The 20048-nt window shown below is 41.3% G+C and overlaps 1 protein-coding gene across 1 annotated transcript in view; it reads left to right on the top strand.

Moving 5' to 3' along the window:
* The window catches only part of LOC118417717 (chloride channel protein D-like), a gene marked incomplete in the record, with an annotated part of 33387 nt that extends 31728 nt beyond the window's left edge, over window positions 1–1659 (top strand). Inside the window, 1 exon segment of the mRNA XM_035823385.1 lies at window positions 1623–1659.
* Window positions 1660–20048: the final 18389 nt, after the last annotated feature.

Genomic DNA, 20048 nt, shown 5'->3' with positions numbered 1-20048 from the left:
TCCGATTATTTTGTATGAACCTTTGTTTATTCATGAAAGCTCACATCGATTCTGTCTCACATCCTTGCCAGCAAGTTTGACGACATTGCAGGTAGATTTCCTCCCAACCTGTACTTTTACAGGTGACATGAAATGAAGTATTATTTACCTTCCAACATTGCAAAAGTTTGGCAAAGGTGTTATTTATAGTCCTCCATCCTTGCAGCCAAGTTGGCAGGTAGATTTGCTCATAACATTTAATTTTACAGGTGACGTGAAGTATTATACCAGCTATACAGATTGCAGACACAGGGGAAATTTTATTTCTGACAATCCAAAATTGTAAAAGCTTGCCGAAACATGTTCAACAACATTACAAGTATTGCAAACGTTTGCCAAACCAAAGACAATCTTTTAGATATATAAGTCTAATGACTTGCATCCTCACAGCCAAGTTGGCAGGTAGATTTCGTCCCAACCTGTAATTTTACAGGTGACATGTACTGAGGAATGGGGTGCCCTTCAGAGCATACCACACCAGATGCTTCATGGTGAATAATGGCGCATAAGTCACCCCAGCGCCGGGGCATAATGGGAAATCTATTAGCCAAATAAAGACTTATGGATCGTTCTCCGCACTTGTAACCCCCATTTTATCCTGCCCCGTGTCTTGTTAGGTGGTTAGAAAAGCATATCTCGGGTCGCGACCTCCCATTATGAATCATACCGGTGATTACTTATGACCGGTCGGCTCGAGTCTCGAAGGGCCGGGGAACGGGGAACAATTTCCGCGGCGTAATTACACGCGTAGTGGAGCCATCTCGCCGGCTGGCCAGGCCTGACGATGGGAGGAGATGGGGGGACGGTCGGGAGGAAACTACGATTTTTGTCCATCTGCCAAAAAAGTTGCGTTGCTGGGAAAATCCATAGTGGTTTGGTGTCCTTGGGGAGGGGGGCGGTTTTGTGAAGGGCATCTGGGTGTGCACGTAAAGGTCGAAATGATGGGGGTGAGTATTACTCTCCAAGCAGAGGTTTGGCTACGGCTGTGTTTCCGATGTCTTTTTAGGCATTTTTGTCAGGTTTCCTATTTTGTCCAAGAAGAAAATGGTACAAAATAGAAAGCCCAACAAAAGTGGATAAAAACACATCAAAAACAGCCAAAGCTGAAGCTGCTTGGAGACTGAGATTTTGGCACTTAACTTGGACTTTTTACGAAGGTTTGCAGTGTATATCTTCTAATTTCCAAGCAGACATAAGGATCCAGCTTATATTCCCCACGTTCTAGTCGAATTCCCTTGTAAAATTTGATACAACTTTTTAGTAAGCACTTAACTTTGTGTACAGAAATAGCCTATAGAATGAAGTAGTATAATTACACTTTTCAATGGAGGAATTGACCCCATAGAAAATGTAGTACTAAAAGAAGATACAGGCATAAAACAGTGAGAATGACCAATCCTTTCATCTGCTTGGAGAATGGCAGTTCCTGCTACTGTTTCTGCTATGGCGAGTATCCTTTATTTCTTCAGCTTTTTATAGATTTGAGAGAGCTTTGTCCTTTGTGCTGGCCCTTGTTTCCATGAAACACTTCTTTTGCAACACATTCTGCTTTACTCATTCTGCAAATGACTTTTCCCCTTCAGGACATGGAATGTACAAGAAAGCAAGTTTTGCACTGGTATGTTTTCTTCTATAATAACTTTGTGCTTTATTTTCTCCAAGCATTCTTCTCATCATTTCTATCATGATTATCAGATATTTATCCGTTAACTCTGTTTTCTCAACTCTTCATCAAGGCAAATATTTCAATTCCAGTTTTCTTGCTTTTCCTTTTCCCCATCTCTGCTCAGACAGGTGGAGAAGTGGGCTTACAGGAGAGAGTACGGCAGCCTCCCCATCTCGTGAGTTGAAACTTGTCCTCTTCTTGTTCTCGCACCCTTTTCTCCTCAAACTTTGTTTCATGTCAATGCCTAGTTTTGCTCCTATCAGTTCAATAGTCATATAAGGCCACACCAATTTAATTTGTTAGTTCATGGATGTTTACAGTGAAAATAAAGCATTCAACAGCCAAGCGTCCCAACTATCATTGCAATCGCTCGAAACTTTCTATAGATATAGCACCTCGACTAACCTCTGCAAGTCACCATGTCTCTGGAAAATACTAGTACCAATTTGGGTAAACCATGACAGTGCATATCAACTAAACCAATAAAATGAAGGAAAATAAAACAACATGACACAACCCAGAGCGCCGATCCCACCCTCCCACCTGGACACTTATCAGGGCAACTCTCAAATAACAAGGGCAGGGCCATGGGGACTGGTAAACAGGGCTGTGTGTGGAGGTACCGTAAAGTCATTTAGTTTTGCCACGACTTCATTTCGTGGTTGGAGAGGGAATAATTTTTTTTGTGGTGTTTTCTGATAGTGTCCACAGCTATCATACATGTAGCTACTCTTTGAGTCTCTTTGCCCATTGACACAAATATTTTGTGTCAGAGTATGTGGAAAAATTGGAGAGTATCTGATGATATAAGACCAAGGACGTTAGACAGAAATTTCAGTCATTTATGCTTTTCAGTCAGTTTATACTTTCGGTTATTTATACTTTTCTTCAATGCTGCCTGAATACTTTTATTTACATTTTATATGACTAGCCTATTCTTTGTGCAAGAAACTCTACGATTCATCATCAAGGAGAAAAAACTTTTTATATTTCATTTTTCATCTGCCAGTTATGCGAATAGACATGTCATGTACTATAAGGTAGATACACTAACCACCATAGGTAAGCAGATAGCACCCTACCAAAGTGGATCAAACTTCACCCAGCATATCTTGACAAAATAACTTGTTCCGGATGGCTGGCACAGAATTAACTGCAATCACTGACCCCAGAAGCATTAAATCATGTTTTATCATGCCAGACAGGGACCAATTTGACCTAGGGGGTATCAGTCAAATGGCAATTGTGGCTCCCCCAGGGGGTCGTATCCAGAATGAAGGGCGGATGATGATGATTGAGTTGAGTGTTATCAGGTGGGATCATCAGAGGCTGTGTGGTCCCTCTTGTGACAGGACCAGGGCTGTGGTGTGTCATGGCTGTGGTTATGATGAAGAATAGCCCAGGAATAGCCTGGATACCAGACCCCAGCCCGATCTCAAAAATATCCATCCCCACACTGGTATCCAGGCCAGATGAAGAAAGACTGAATGCTGGGACTTATGTCCTACTCACCTGAGAAAACACATGTTTCGATATGAAATGCACCAGTTGAGAAAATGTTGAGAAGTTGAGAAAATGTCCGAATCCGGTATTCGAATTTTCACCCGTGCCACGCTCTGCCCGCTCGAAATAGTTGGAAGGAAGCCCGTGTGATACAACTTGGAAGCCTGTGTGATACAGAAAGTTATCACACACCAGTATCGAACGCTTTCGCAGCCCAGGTATGACAGAAAATAACTAACAGCAGGTGATATATTGGCATCCCACAAACTGACCTACATGTATGCCACTGTTTGAGCTGGCAACACCAATTCGTTTTCCTTCAAAGGCCATATTTTCCTGTTATTGACAGATGTCTTGGACAATGTGTTTCAGGCAGCTCCCTAGACTCATGTAGGTAAAACCTATTTCACTTTCCTTTCGAACTTCACCACGAAACTGGAACGTGGGAATTCGGGAAGCCAACACAGTGCACCTTTCATAGAACTGCCCGGCTTTGTTCTAAATATAGACGTACGAGTTCACAGGGGCGCCACCGCTGCACTTGTTGTCCCCTAACCGACCGCATTTCTCCAGACAAAGTGCTTCCGTCAAGTCAATAGGACCGCTGTCTGACAATAGAAGCTTTCAACCGACACATATTGGTGGCAGCGTGTTGGCTTATTGGTTAGGGTGTTTGGCTTAGAACCCAGAGGTCCTGGGTTTGAATCCCCTGACATGCTATTGATGTTGTGCCCTTTGGAATTGGTACTTTACACGACTTTCCTAACTCTGTCCAGGTGTAAAAATTGGTGTCTGACTTCGGTTGGAGAGGATAAAGGTAACCCTTGACACAGTGGATAACAAACCACTGCCCCCTCTAACAGCCTCAAAAAGGCTATGGGACTACAGGGCTCGAAATACCACCTGCATATGCAGGTTAGTGCAGGTAAAATTGGAGCTGTGCAGGTATTTCTGGTGTCTACCTGCACCTAACCTGCACTGGTCCATGTGCTGAGTTTTAATTAACTTTTATAGAATGAATAAATGTCATATGATTTAGGTGTATGTAGATTATTCTTAGCTGCATTGAATGTTACCACCTACATAAAGTATAAAAGAAAACAATAGCAGTGGTTCCTGAACAGTTTTAGTATGATTGATACTTCCTAAATTCAGAGTGGTGCAGGTAAAATCTGTCTGGTGCAGGTAATCTTCAATGTTACCTGCACCAGTGCAGGTATGCAGAAAAAAGTATTTCGAGCCCTGGACTACTACCTTCACCTACCCTAACTCTGTATTGCAACAGATAGGTCACTCAGGGAAGATGTTGACACATCTTTTCCACTATTTTCTATTTTTCTTTCCATTTAGCAACTAAATATTTGACAGGTCACTCAATGATTGTCATAGATAGAATCAATCTTTTTACATATTGTATATTTTGTTCTCTATTAGATTATACTTCTATATCGTGCCGGTGCAATGGCCTAGTGGGTAGAGTGTTCGCCTTGCATTCGGAAGGTCGTGAGTTCGATCCCGGCCGAGTCATACCAAAGACTATAAAAATGGTACATGCTGCTTTCTCTGCTTAGCACTCAGCATTAGGGAAAGAGTATGGAAGTTGAACACACACCACTACCAGTGGACTAGCCCCCTGCTGTAGTGATTGCGTTGTGTGTGGCCCAGGGCTAACGAAACAGAGATGGGCACCGCCCTATGCACCAGAAATGGGCACCGTCCTTGGCGCGGGAAGGGTTTAACTTAAACTCTATATCGTGCATCATATTTTGGGTCACATAAACTCAATTCTAAACTTGCTCAATGGCTAACTGGTGGAAAGAGAGCCTGATATAAGAATGTGAATCAAACATTAAACACTGAAACAGGTCTGGCTGTGAGAGTAATTGCAGGCTTTCACATAAAGGGGAACAAGGAGTAAATATCATCACAAAGTCTCTCTCATTGACGGCATTTCTCCACACAAAGTGCTGCCGTCGAGTCAATAGTGCTTCTGCCAGACAATGGTGAAATGGAAACAGGTTGCTTGGTACTGGGCACTGTGCAGGTGAAGCTTGCTGTTTAAGGAAAGGTTAATGGATGCAAATTTATGCAAATGTGTGTAAAGTTTGTCTATAACTATAAGAAGGCAGTCCTGTTATGCTTGAGATACACTGTACTACCTTGTATTTATGTATATTTTGTGTTGGAGAAATCTCTAAGTCAAGTGGGTTTTTTATCTTGTCGAAACTATGAATGAACTTGGTTTATTTTTCAAATACATATTTATGCATACAAATACTAAAACAACATTGCAGCCAGTTATATCGTGGTGTGAAACTGGAATAATTAAGTTAGTTTCTAGTTTTAAAATTGCAACCTTAACAAGTACATCACAACAGACTTGTCAAGAAAGTCTGTGGCAAGCAGGATTTTTATTGGCTGTATACATATGAAACCCTTGTTTTTCAACCAGGGTGCAACCTGACCAACCTCCTTAATTATTCATACCTATAGATATCCATATATGTCTGTTTAGTTGTACTGTAAGTAGTTGTTATACATGTAGACCTTACGAAAGTCGCTGCACTTTTGTCGTCTCAATAAAGATTTCTTAATACAGAGGGGCCCCTGACCAATATATCCTTACTTTTTCCCAGTGACTTAACAATAAGCAGCATCATTGCTATTTTCTGCAGTATGGTTTTTCTTCTTTTCTTACTTCTTGAGGAGCAAGGTATCAAAGTATCAAATTCAATGCCCTCAAAGACGTCACCCGTACAATTGACTTCGTGTTGCCTGATCGGCAGACTCTGTGTGACTGATAGTGGATTGTTGTCTTCTGCAGTCCGCCTCAGTCTTTTTTGTCACCTCTGCAAATCTCACCGTCATTAACCTTTGGTGGCGGACTTTAGACAGCGGATGGCTTCGTGCCTGCGTCGTGTCTCCATGACGACCAGCGATGGTGCCCAAATCATCTGTCACTCAAGCTCAGGGCCGCAGCAGGTTGATAGAATGCAGAACAAGTGCACAGAACAAGGCTGCCTCTGTGCAGGTTTAAGTCTTGGTGTTGCTGATTCTAGGTTTTAATCGTTGTCTTGTAGCCTGCACACCATCCCGCTCTGGTATGGGAACGAATGCCAACGAAGTACGCTGGAGAGAGTGGCTGCCAAATTGGTGATTCAGACCGTCTTTCAAAAAGTAAAATAGCTGTACAAGACCTTCCGTGCATAGTAGGAATTATGTTCAGAAAACCTGGAGCTAACTGAATCAAATTTCTGGCCATGGATCTGTTTTTCAATCCTATAAACTAGAAAAACCCAGGACACCTACAGTTGTACAATGTACATACCCTAGATCAACCATAGGTATTTCCGTCGAACAATCTCCCGTCACATTTTATCATTGTGCAAAACATTTCCATTTGCATGACATGGATCTTCTTTTTGTAGTTACATTAAATGCTACTTTGAGTTAGCTAAAATTCATGTTGTTTTCCTAGTGTTCAATGGAAAGTTTGAATTTCAGTCATATCTGTCGGTTTATTTTATATCCAGACATTGATAAATTATCAAAAGACCCAAGACCCTTACACACCCTCAGTGAAACCAACCCTACAGTGATATGTCCCTCTCCTCTATTCTTTGCTTTTGACAAAAACAAGATTGTTTTTGCTGGAGGGAATTGATGAGGCCAGGGCAGATCCCTGACAATGTCGATGATCTTGTTAGCCCCAATCACAACAGTCCTGCGGAGATCAGATATACGGACATCACGGGGCGACTCAGACACCCGCAGATTATGGGGGACGGGACAAACCCGTCCAAATTGTGTTATGTCTATTACCCCAAGTCAATTTGATTTAGGCCGCACAGAGTCAATTTCGTGGACAACGTCTTGTGTCCGAGTTGCAGACACAGACAAGCTGATTGAATCAGAACTGGGAGCTATTATACTGTAACGGGGGGGGGGGGGGTGTCAAGTAGTGCTAGCTGACTATGCCAAATGCCTGTCGGGCTTTTGGGTCAGTCAGTTACGCTGCTTGTGTTGTGATCTTGAGGACCCGGGTTCGATTCCCGGGTCGGTCAGGATATTTGTATATATTGTTTCTTTCTGTTCTACTCGCCCCTCTGACTTCTTACAATACTCCAGGCAGAGGTTTTGGTATGGGGGGGATAGTGTAGTGTTGTAGCCTGATTAAATTTCACTTATAGCAGCCTGGCCAACATCCAACCAGCCTCCTAGAAGAGCAGTTCCAGCACTGGGTAGCAGAGTTTGTATCATGCAGACTAGAAGGGAGGCAGCCGTACTAGAACTTTTAGCCATGCCCTACTATCCCCACGACAAAAACATCTGCTCAGAGAATAGTTATCTATCAGAAACTGTGTCGTTGATAAAGAAATCATTCCAGGACAGCGAAGTTCAGCTGCAAGAAAGGCTAGAAGACGTCCTCTCGCGCATTGAGTTTGGCCTGCTTCCCTTAGCCTGGGTGTCTTTCTATCTTGTACCTTGGCTCCGATATTTTCTTCCATAAGCAAGTATAGGAGCCCTGGTAGAAATTAAGATGACACCCAGGCTGTGTTCCTCTCACAAAAATCCCATCACTAAAGTGCATCATGATAACAAATTTTCGCTAAGGATAAACTGCTATGGTATAAACCCTTGTATATACACTGTATGTCTATTATTTATAGGCCAAATTAGCCATACTCAGTAGCTAATGGAGGTTACTTTAATCACTTAAAGGTTGTTAAAAGAAATCTGACCCTTTGACAGGTGCATGGGTGAAATTAATTGTTTACAAGTTTAAAAGTTGCTGTAGACATCCAGAATGAAAGGGAAAATGTTGTAATTGCTCTGAAACCATTGAAAAATGGTCATGTATGTTGGAAACACACGTACAACCACCTTAATCTTCATTGTTTTATAAAGTTGTCAGATGATGTTATCCACAAAATCACATTGGTATGGTCTTAATTACTAGTCGACATAGAAAGATCACGACATTCTGGTGTAGTGTTCATAACATTTTTGTTTTCATTTCAACTTCAATGTTTTTGCAAATTCTTGTGAAATCTCCCAGTGCAAATATTATTGTATCAGTGTGTGTCCGGAGTGAGAGAGGCATTTCTGTAATCCCGTTTCCCATATTGTATCCAATTAGACCTGAAAAGCGATACTTTGTTATGGTAAACTCTGCACTTGTTGTTGCACGGTTGGTGGGGATTAGCCTGGGGACCATCCTTCCTAGCCTTTTCACTTGCTAACCACATAACCGCAAAAATGAAAATAATGGTACCCATGCAGGTTAGCAAGGAAGATTGAGCCATGTAGTGGTTACTATGGACAATGGTACCCAGGCTATCTGGGGATTCAGGCAAACTAAGTAAAGGTTCTTAATAATAGACAAAGCGATGTTATCTTGCCACTTGGGTTGTTGAAGAATTACCAGTAGTACTACAATGGTATACTTAATGTTTGTTTCAATCATGGTAGTCAAACAATTGAGGGGCTAATTTCAGTGCAAAGGGCTTAAAGAAATAAATAAAATGCATTCGAAATACACAGTAATTGCAATGATAAGAAGTTTTATTGATGCTGAAGTTTGATCATCACCTGGGATTACTGGTCACAATATCATGAAGGCATCATCGTCAAAAAATGCAGTGTAATTAAGAGATTTTTCTTTTTTCAATTCATTGCAGTGTCTTTGTATATTCATACAGGGAAGGGTCTTTGAAATTGCTTTGTGCCAGGGTATCACTTTTGCAGTAATTTCTCCCCCCAAAAAAAGGAGAAACCTCTTGCATCACATGATCATCTTCAGAACCAATATCTGCATCATCCAAATCTCTCCATCAGCACCTGTCACTAGTACAAGCACCAAACCCCTACCCAACCCCTGCTGTGTCCCTGTCTTTATCTCTGGCAAATGAAAATATCAGGCTAGCTCATCTGGTAAATGATATTTTGTTATTCCAATCCCTTCATTAAATTATGCCTGTTTTTCTACTGGCCCCTATTAGAGCGGGGATGTTATTCTGGGGGAAATCAGACCCTCCTACCAATAAAGTTGCTGCAGTGCCTTTCCTCTCCCCCCAGGAGCTGTAAGTACCAGTGGGATCGTGTTTATCCACCCTGCGGCACCAGTCATGCAAAAAATTACCTGTTGTTTTTCTCTCCCTAGGAGAAATTATTTGTTATAATTGAATTTGAATAGGAGAAGATCCCTGGGTGGAAGGTTTTTCTCGTCTCCTGTTTTGTCTTTAAGGTCACCTTTTATTCTTGTGTTTTGAATCATATGTTCTTCCCTACACCCCCCCCCCCCCCGCTGATTTTCTTTCACCTTTTCATCTACCTTTGGATCAATGTTTTTTCAATCCATGGTGCCAGCCAAGCAAAAAATTGAAATAATTGTTTTTTGTAAGATCAGTTAGGATAGTATTGTAGCTTTTTCTTCTTGCAAAAATGTTTTACTGTTTCTATCTATTGAGGTTTCTGGATTTTAGTGAAATATACCTTCAGACTTGAATTTTCAACTTTCCCCCTTCTTACAACTATGAGAGAATTTTACTACACATACAGTTTCCAAGGATATCCATATTGTCTCTATCTCCAATTATGGATGGAAAGTCTGCTGTCGTTATGGGCACAACAACATTTTTTACGTCATTTAGTAAACTATACCATCAGACATCAGTCTTCTACTTGATTTCTTCAAACTTTTCCTCTTCTTCCAAACACAAGAACAGATACTAAATCAAAAATCACCAAGGGTACCTACCCAATCCCAGCTGTCTCTATTTCCATATCTCCAGTGGGCAGGGAGTGTGCTGTCATTATAGGCACTATAACATTTATGAAGTCATTTAGCTTAGTGAACTGAACCTTCTACTTGCTTTTTTTTTCAAAGTTTCCAAACATGAGTAAATGTACATGTAAATCAAACCTCACCAAGGGTACATGTATGATGTACCTACTGAATCCCCATCATCTCTATTTCCATATTTCCAGTGGGCAGGGAAGTGTGCTGTCATTATGGGCATAATAACAATTATTATGTCATTAAGTAAACTATACCTTTAGTCATCTACTTGATTTCCCTCTTCCAAATGCAAGTCTTAGAGCAAACAGCATCACCAAGGGTACCTACCGAATCCCCACTGTCACTATTTCCAGTGGTCGGGACGTGTGCGTGGTTATGGGCACAATAACCTTTATGAATCATTAGAAAACTCCACTGACTTGACCTCAAGGTCGGCAGAGCAGGGATATCTAATGAATAGTCTCATTATCGGCCAATTTCCTGACACGTGGGCGGAATCAAGTAAAACTGTGGTTTGTGTACATTTTGTCTCTATTCTACGTCACAAATAGTAATGTTAGTACTGATGTGACTCAAGGACAAATACCTTTGTACCAAAAAAAGGCCATATATATATATATATATATATTATATATAAATTATTTGTGAGTTCCCCACAGTAGAGACCCACGCATCATAAGATGTGTAAACAATGTGATGATAGTAGAAACATTACTACTTCATGTACATTGAAGTTTTTTAAAATATGTTTTTTTTTAACCATTGAAAGGTCCTGACATTATTTGCTGTGACACAAATTTTAGTGTAGTAGATCTCTATAGTAAAAATTGCCCAAGAAGACCACTAAGGGGACTGATAAAATGTGATTCATGTAGACAGGTGGCTGAAACAACCAGAGGGGCGAGTAAGAACAGAAAGAAACAACATGCCCCCTAACCGGAATCGAACCGGGGTCGGCAGATCACAAATCACGAACGCTATCACCGTCGCCACAAAAGCACTAGTGCCCTTGGGCAAGGACGATAGTACTTGAACACCACTGTTACACTACTCCCCCTTTTCTTTTCAAGATTCGTCCTCAAATCTCCGAGTTCGACATCCCTGTGTGGCACATCCGCTAGCCTGTTACTCACAGGGTCGGCATGGGAACCAATGAAACAACCAGAGGGGCGAGTAGAACAGAAAGAAACAACATCCCGACTCCCGGGATTCGAACCCACGCCGAACCCGGGCAGCCGGATCACAAATCACGACTGCTATCGCTGTCGCCACAAAAGCACTAGTGCCCTTGGGTAAGGACGATAGGCAGTACTTGAACACCACTGTTACATGGCTACAAAAAGGATACACTATACAGGAAGGATTTATTGGGAAAATTATCTAAGGGAGTACATGTACCAAGTACAGTAGCCAGGTGGTCCTTATGTAGAGGTGGTCACTAGTACAGGTTTGACTGTATATCAATGGCCACTTGGTCCTTATGTAGAGGTGGTCACTATTACAGGTTTGACTATAGATGTATATCAATGGCCAGGTGGTTCTTATGTACTAGTAGAGGTAGTAGCTTGTACAGGTCTAACTGTGAATTGACAGTTCCATCTCTGTTTTTAACTTATCTTTCATAGGAAAGGTGGTTTTCGACTTTGATGTTAATGTAAATGTCCAAATTACCAGTGTCATTCCAAATGTGGAGTAAAAACCCCGGTTAAATGTAGTCCTTATGTCAAGGTGGTCCATTGTACAGGTCTGACTTCAAGTGAATCTCTAAATTCTCTTTCATAGCTATGGTGGTTTCTTGACTTCCGATGTTAATGTAACGTATTGTAAGCGCCCAAGTTCACAGTGTCATTCCCAATGTGGAGTAAAACCGCAGTCAAAAGGTAATCCTTATGTAAAGGTGGTCTAGTACAGGTTTGACTGCATATCAATGGCCAGGTGGTCCATATGTAGAGGTGGTCACAAATACAGGTCTGACTTCAAGTGAATTTCTAACTTATCTTTCAAAGCTATTGTATGTTAAAAGGTGGTTTTCCACTTCCGATGTTACTGTAACGTATTGCAAGCGTCCAAGTTCCCAGTGTCATTCTGGATCTAGAGTAAAACTGTAGTTGTTACACCGTTTGATGAGAGGTGAGTTATTAATCTATCCCCGTCCAATTATCCCCGCTACAGAAACAGGTCTGTAATGCCCGGCTATCCAGGTTTGTTCATTTTACACTTCATGTCTCCTTAATTACGCCCCAAATTGAAATCTCTATCGGCGTTCCCCCTGACTGGGCGGCTAATAGGAGCATATTACCTGCTTACGCTGCCAGAGGGACCGAACCAGGGGGGAGATGCGGTAATAATAACCGCCCTGGTCCACATGGACCCATCATTCATGGTGCGTATAGGGCACTAAGTACTGTAAGTCTTCCAATGTTTGCTGCAACACTTGCTGGTTTTGTTCACATAGGGTATGGGGCACTGCGTGCTGTAAGTCTTCCAACGTTCGCTCTAGTTTTGTTTCTTTGCCAGAGGGACCAAACCAGGGAGGGTGATGCGGTAATGATAACCGCCCTGGTCCACAAGGACCCATCGTTCATGGTGCGTATAGGGCACTAAGTACTGTAAGTCTTCCAATATTTGCTGCAACACTTGCTGGTTTTGTTCACATAGTGTATAGGGAACTGGGTACTTTAAGTCTTGCAATGTTCGCTCTAGTTTTGTTTCTTTGCAAGAGGGACCAAACCGGGGAGGGTGATTCCGTAATGATAACCGCCCTGGTCCACATGGACCCATCTTTCATGGGGCGTATAGGGCACTGGGTTACTGTAAGTCTTCCAACATTCGCTCTAGTTTTGTTTCTTCTCCAAACCAAGGAGGGAGAATGATAACCGCCCTGGTCCACATGGACCCATCGTTCATGGGGCGTATAGGGCACTGGGTACTGCAAGTCTTCCAACATTCGCTGTCGTTTTGTTTCTTTGTCAGAGGACGTACTTGGACCAAACCAGGGAGGATGATGCCGTAATGATAACCGCCCTGGTCCACATGGACCCATCGTTCATGGTGCGTATAGGGCACTAAGTACTGTAAGTCTTCCAATATTTGTTGCAACACTTGCTGGTTTTGTTCACATAGTGTATAGGGAACTGGGTACTTTAAGTCTTGCAACGTTCGCTCTAGTTTTGTTTCTTTGCCAGAGGGACCTAACCAGGGAGGATGATGCCGTAAAGATAACTGCCCTGGTCCACATGGACCCATCGTTCATGGGGCGTATAGGGCACTGGGTACTGCAAGTCTTATAGGTTACGGTACGTAAGTCTTCCAACATTCGCTCTAGTTTTGTTTCTTTGCCAGAGGACTTACATCAGTATGATAACCGCCCTGGTCCACATGGACCCATCTTTCATGGGACGTTTTGTTTCCACAGGTCATATAGGGTAGCTTGAGTATCAGCCTAATGTTAGTTTACCAGTTCACCAGGGCTCCCATACTCACTCCTCACCATAATATAGGGCACTGGGTGCTCTAAGTCTTCCAACATTTGCTGCAACGTTTTTGTTTCCATGGTATTTGCAGTAGCCTGGTATCCCTCCCAGTATTACTTTATTAAGCAGAACGTAGGCAAAATCTGTGTTCTCAATGATTCTACTGATATATCAAAATATGATAATTAGTTTTAAATCATTTATTCTACAATGATGATTCTACAAATTATGTCTCTTTTGGCAGGCTGAAAAAGATTTCGTTTCAAGTACACAATAGCCTGTATTTCAACACATACCAGTATATGTAAACCTGTATACTAGTATATTCACAGTCATCGGCCAAAAATGATGATTCACAGTTGGAGATCAGGCAAATCAAGGAGGTTTCCTTGGGCAAATGGATTACCCTTCAAACTTGCAGCACCCTTGTCTTGTTATCCCCCTATATTTGATGGCCACCAAACAGTTGTATTGAGCTGGCCTATCCAGAGGTCCTGGCCTCAATCCGCCATGTGGCATTCCACATCCTCCATACCTCATCCTTATCAAATGTGGTATTTACCTGTGTACTACTGGCAGATGCTACACTATAGAGGTCCTTACAGGTGCCACAGTGGTGTGTAACCCTAACAGATCCACCTGCTCTTTCCCGGCACCTGAGACAACTCTGTAACCTATCAGGTGCACCTTGTTCTTGTAACCTGGAGAACAAAAACAGTGTGTGACTTCCACTCTCACACAGTGTCTGCCACGTCTTGAAAATATAGAAGAATGTTTCAAATAGAATTTCAAAACCAGAAGGTCCCCTGCAGAATGTAGAAAAGATGCTAGGGGGCCCAGAATCTAATCATTTCCAGCTCTTGTCACAACCTTCGGTCACACCAAATATGAAACCAATCCAGCCAGTCATTCTTGAGTTATCTTGACTAACAGACAGACAAATGCTGTTTACAATATAATCTCCACTTTCATGAAGGTGATAGAATTGATGATGAACGATTTTAGTTGTTGACGTTTTTTTCTGGATTCTGATTGGCTGCAGATCGTGATGAAGATGATGCTACCTGGTTTCCATGACAGCCATACACCTTGTGGGGTCAAAGTTCACCACTCAAGACATACAGGTGTGTCCCTTCTTAGCTTACTATTAAAGATGAAACCAAGATAAGAGGGGCTGATTTTTATTACTCAAGTTTCCCCTTTGCCAGTTTGCATGCAGTACCAAATGGCCCAACAGGAGGCGCTGGTGCACACATGTTACCACCATGCATGTGGCAGGTGGTTACAAGCCACTTGACATCTCACATTGTGCTCTAGTATCTTGTCTCAGCACAGGTGTCTCTTAGGTGGGAATGGATGCATAATTAGGTATCTTAGGAAAATCATCTTTGACGGGCACTACTAATCCTTTCTTTATTGTAAAAATTATGAAGAACTCACTGTCCACAATTCAGCTGTTATTTGGTGATGATGAACGAGTCATCTCATGTTGCAGTCTAGATCTAGTTTCTTATCTCAGCACAGGTGTCTCTGCTGCATTCTTTTGTGTAAGGGTGATGGCATGTGCTTAGATGTATAGTGAAGTATCTTAGAAAAATCATCTCTGTATAAAAACACACTACTGGTACTTTTCTTCATTCCAAAAATTGCTCACTGTCCACAATTCAGTTCTCTATCATTTGGAATGATGAACAAGTCATAGAGGATTTTGACTTAATATGTAGTCTTGATATCTCTCCCACAAGCATCGGTCCTTCACAGTTTAGGAAGAAGATTTAGCTATTCAACTTTTGATAGTTTCAGTTTCAGGGAGACTCACTTCTCAGTATATCCATTCTTGGGTACACACCTCCATTTTTACGTGTAGCATCTTATTTTCTGTTGTCTACTGGAAAATTGAGGCATGTATACATAGCTAAATTCCATGTTGGTCCACCATTAGGCACTGTTTGGAGAAAAGTTGTGGTAATTCCATCTATAAAACACACATCTGGGAAAGCTACAGCTCCAGCTGTTTGTTTCTTTGTGGTCCCTTTCATATTTTCTCTGCTGACTTCAAACAATATCAAAACACCCTTCAAAGCATGCCCAGAATTCTCCACATCTCCGTTTGTTTTCCTCTGCGCTGACTGTTTCAACCCATGCACACCTCTGGGGACTGACTCAGAAGTCTAAAAGCCACAGCGAAACAAACTCATTTTTGTTGCAGATTAATATAACAGGCTACATGACAATTTTTACTTCTAACTGGTCACCCTTTAATTAAAAGTGGTACTAGCTCTCCTCTGTCCAGTATTTCTGTGAGCTCCTGTCTTTATGCACGGGTTGTCTTTCTATAAAACTGTACCTAGAAGAAAAGCACAGTTTATATCATTCCATCGCAGTCATCAGGGGAATCTTTTTAATCTTTTATCTCTTCTACCTTTTCGTCTATTTAACAGACAATACAATTACAGAATTAGCGTAGGTAGAGGTAAAGTTTAAGGTAAAGATAGGTAGATTTGTTTTTTTTGCAAGCTAACAAACAGAACTGTACAGTTTATATCATTCCATTGCCGTCATCAGGAACGGGGCAGTCATTCAGTCATTTTGTCAACATTGATCATTTTTACCTCTGGAAGTTTATTACAACTGTTGGTATTGGAGACTGTTTTCTTTCTTTCTCTTTTATCAGTCAAAATCTTAACGCAGATAGATTTTGTATTTCCGTGAACCGTGGAACAGACTTGACCAGGCCTGTGATCATTATGCAGCAGTATTTGCCTTCTCCTTGCACCCTCCCTAGTCCCTACCAACAGAGGTTCCACCTCCTTGTACCTACCAAACAGGTCCCTGCACAACCTCGCATTCCTCAGCAAGTGCTCCACATCTGGCCCTCCCCTGGGTCCGAAAACATTTGCCAACAAATCACCAAACCTGTCTGTCAGTCTGTGTTATACAGAGCTGCTATCCAGGAGTGTCCTTCTGCATGTCTGTAACCAGTAGGGCATTGTTTCTAGGTAAAGCCCTTGTTATTGAGTCTTCTCCTAGCCTGGATACCAGACCCTGGCCCGATCTCAATAATATCTATCTAACTACATTTGTATATATCTAACTTTCATGAATACTGTAATTCACTTTGTCTTCTCGGTACCAAACTTTCACGGCCTGAGAAAATTTAACTTGTTCTCGGAACTAAATGTTCACTATCGCGGCAAGTGCACATACTAAAAGTCTGTGAATTATTTTTTATCAGCAATGATAAGTTCACGTTACAGTCGTCACCGTGACAACCGTGAACATAACAGTACATTGAAAAATCAGGAATTACAGTAAATAAAGGTTCAAATAGGCAAATCTTGTCCACTATTTGGGCAATCGAGATCAAGGCCTATCTGATCTGGCCAGACTGTTTAGCAGGGTCTAACTCATAGAATTTTGCAGAGTTTCCTTGGGGGCATGTTGGTCCTAGAGTTGAGAAGTTGGGCTGTATACTATCATCATCATCATCATCGGTCGACGTGATCACACATGTTCGCACATGTTTACACACGACGGGGGGATACTATAGGCCCGGGAAACAGTCTGGCATTCAGGTTATTAAATGGTCAAACATCCAGTAGCTTTGGTCAGTGACTGAGATATTGTGTATCTTAGTACCTGTAATTGCATAACCTTCATCAATATATCAAACCCATTTTAGTTCGGACAAGGACTTTTTCCCCCACAATCTATGATGGCAGTACCAACATTCTACAGCCAGGTAACTCTTCTAACAACTCTTTCATCCATACCTGGACAGGTTTATAATAGTCCATGGAAGAACCTGACATTCCTCAGCAAGTGTTTCACATCTGTGCCTACCCTGGGTCTGGAAACATTTGCCAACAAATAGCAGAACCTGTCTGTCATTGTGCGAGTTTGTCCTTCTGTCTAGTACCATGGGAGCATCCAGGGTCTGTGTGCTGTTTGTTAGCATTAGGAAACAAGGCCATAGCATGTCCAGGAGAAAAGGTATAAAAAACGTAAATTCTGCTGCAGTACCAAAGAAAACTGGTAGGACACCCAATTGTGACCTTCCTTTTCCCATCTCATGCCAAATATCATCATCATCTGCGAAAAATACACACAGACGGACACACCTAAAACAATACCTCCATTTTTATGGAGGTAACCTGTATAAAGCAGATGATGACCAAGTTGCTGATTGTTTTTAGATAATTTTGATCTTTTAGATTTTTATATTTCAGCCATACCATAGGTATGGTGAAATATATTGTATTCGTAATTATATTGCAATCCATACATAGTATGGGATTGCAATATATTGTTTTTCCTTTCGTTCTCCTCCTGTCAAATCTTCAAATGGATTCAACTTGTTCATTTTTGGGCCAAATGAGCTGAAATTTGGCAGGGTGGTAGAAGTAGCAAATACCCCCAGGCGTTTTTTTCACTTTCTTGATAGAGGCCTTAGAATTTATGATATCTAGGGTTTTTGGTCATTTTTAGACAAAATATGTATATTTTGGGCCCCTGTGCCCTGGTATTACAAGCTAATGAACTGAAATTTGGTACAGATGTGCATTAAACATGTGAGCACAGAAAACCATCAACACTTTCTTCAAAGATTGCTTAAAAAATGAGTTATTTTAGGGTTTTTGGCCATTTCTTACTAAAAATGTATATTTTTGGCTCCTATGCCCTTGTATTAAAACCAAATGACATGAAATTTGGTACATAGGTGCGTTTGGCATATGACCACAGAACCCCATCAACGCTTTATTCATTGTTTACTCCAAAAATGAGTTATTTTAGGGTTTTTGGCCATTTTTGACAAAAATGTATATTTTTGGCTCCTATACCCTTGTATGAAAACCTAATGACCTGAAATTTGGTACAGAGGTGCATTGAACATATGCTCACAGGACCCCATTGACACTTTCTTCATAGATGACTTCAAAAATTAGTTATTGTGGGGTTTTCAGCCATTTTTGACTAAAAATGTATATTTTTGGCTTCTATGCCCTTGTATGTAAACCAAATCACCTGAAATTTGGTAGAAAGGTAAATTGGACATATGACAACAGGACCCCATCAACACTTTCTTCATAGAACACTCATAAAATGAGTTATTTTGGGATTTGTAGCCATTTTTAACTAAAAAATGTATATTTTTGGCTACTATGCCCTTGTATTGAAACCAAATGACCTAAAATTCGGCATGAAGGTGTGTAGGACAAGTGCCCACAGTACTTCATTTTCCCATTGAGCAAACATTACTTCAAATTGTTGAATTTTGGGATTTTTTCAAGGATGAAGATGGATTGCAATATGCTGTATTTGCTCCTAAGCAAATGTCGGCCTTTCTAGTGTTTCTTTCTTCTTTCTTTCTTTCTTTCTCCTGTCAAATCTTCAAATCGAATCAACTCCGTCGTTCCTGGACCGAATGACTTGAAATTTGGCACAAGGGTAGAGTGGGCCAATACCCTTAGGTGTTTTTTTCATTTTATTCATATCTGCTTCTAAAATGATTTTATTGAGGTTTTATTGCAATTTTTGGACCACAACTTTATATTTAGGCCCCCTGTACCATGGTATTACATCCAAATGACCTGAAATTTAGCACAGAGGTGCCCTAGGTACTTATTCAAAGGATCCATGCATAATATTTGGTATAAATCACTTCAAAATGGCTCATTATGGAGGTTTTTGTGGGAGAATTTTGGATTTGTGAGGTGGAAGTGCCGAGGTCAATGACCTCTAGGTCATTCTGGAAGCCACAGGTGTTTCTGGTAGATCCAATCATCTACATACCTACCTAGTCCATGTTCCTCCAGGTGGTTGGGGGGACAAGGTAAATCTAATTAATTATTAGCCAATGAGCAAGGTTATTTTGCTGGAAGAGTCCATTGTTGGTCAGGGGGTGTTTTTTAAAATTTACTTTAAGACTTTGGTGATAATGCCAATGCTTTTTTTAGCGGAAGTGTTTTTGCACTGATCCACTTGACATAAGGCTACTGCTGGGACAGTCCATTTTTGCACATAGGGGGGATTTTTAAAAAATTCATTTTTGGACATGGGTGATGATTCCGAATTCCATTTGTTGAATGGAACTTGACCCCACCTGAAGACTGTACCTGAGGATTCGGCAGCCAATCAGCAAGCCTGATGTAATATGGATGAGACCATTCATGCACAGGGGACTATTAAAAAAATTCAGTTTTGGACTGGGTTGCTTATTATAGAAAAGGCCATGTATTTCTGGACTTTGGTGATTATGTCAAAGTCCTATTTTAGCGGATGTATTTTTGGATCGCTCCACTTTGCACAGGGGTATAACAGGTAGAGTCCATTCTTGCAAAGGGGGGGGGGGATTTCTTTCAAATTCAGTTTTGGACGGCTGATGATTCAAAATTCCATTTCTTAGCGGAAGTGTTTTTGGACTGGTCTATCTTACCCTTCTACATTGGGTGCACTTGAGTCCATTCTTGCAGGGAAGGGGGTTGTACGATTCATTTTTGCTCACACGTGTAATTAGTATGCTTACGATGCTTAGTCTTCTTAAGCAGAAGAGTTCTTATTTTTG

This window comes from Branchiostoma floridae, chromosome 6 (assembly GCF_000003815.2).
Source record: "Branchiostoma floridae strain S238N-H82 chromosome 6, Bfl_VNyyK, whole genome shotgun sequence".
Classification (NCBI taxonomy): domain Eukaryota; kingdom Metazoa; phylum Chordata; class Leptocardii; order Amphioxiformes; family Branchiostomatidae; genus Branchiostoma; species Branchiostoma floridae.
Note: the sequence above shows the minus strand (reverse complement) of the source record. Positions and strands in the feature narration are given on the sequence as shown.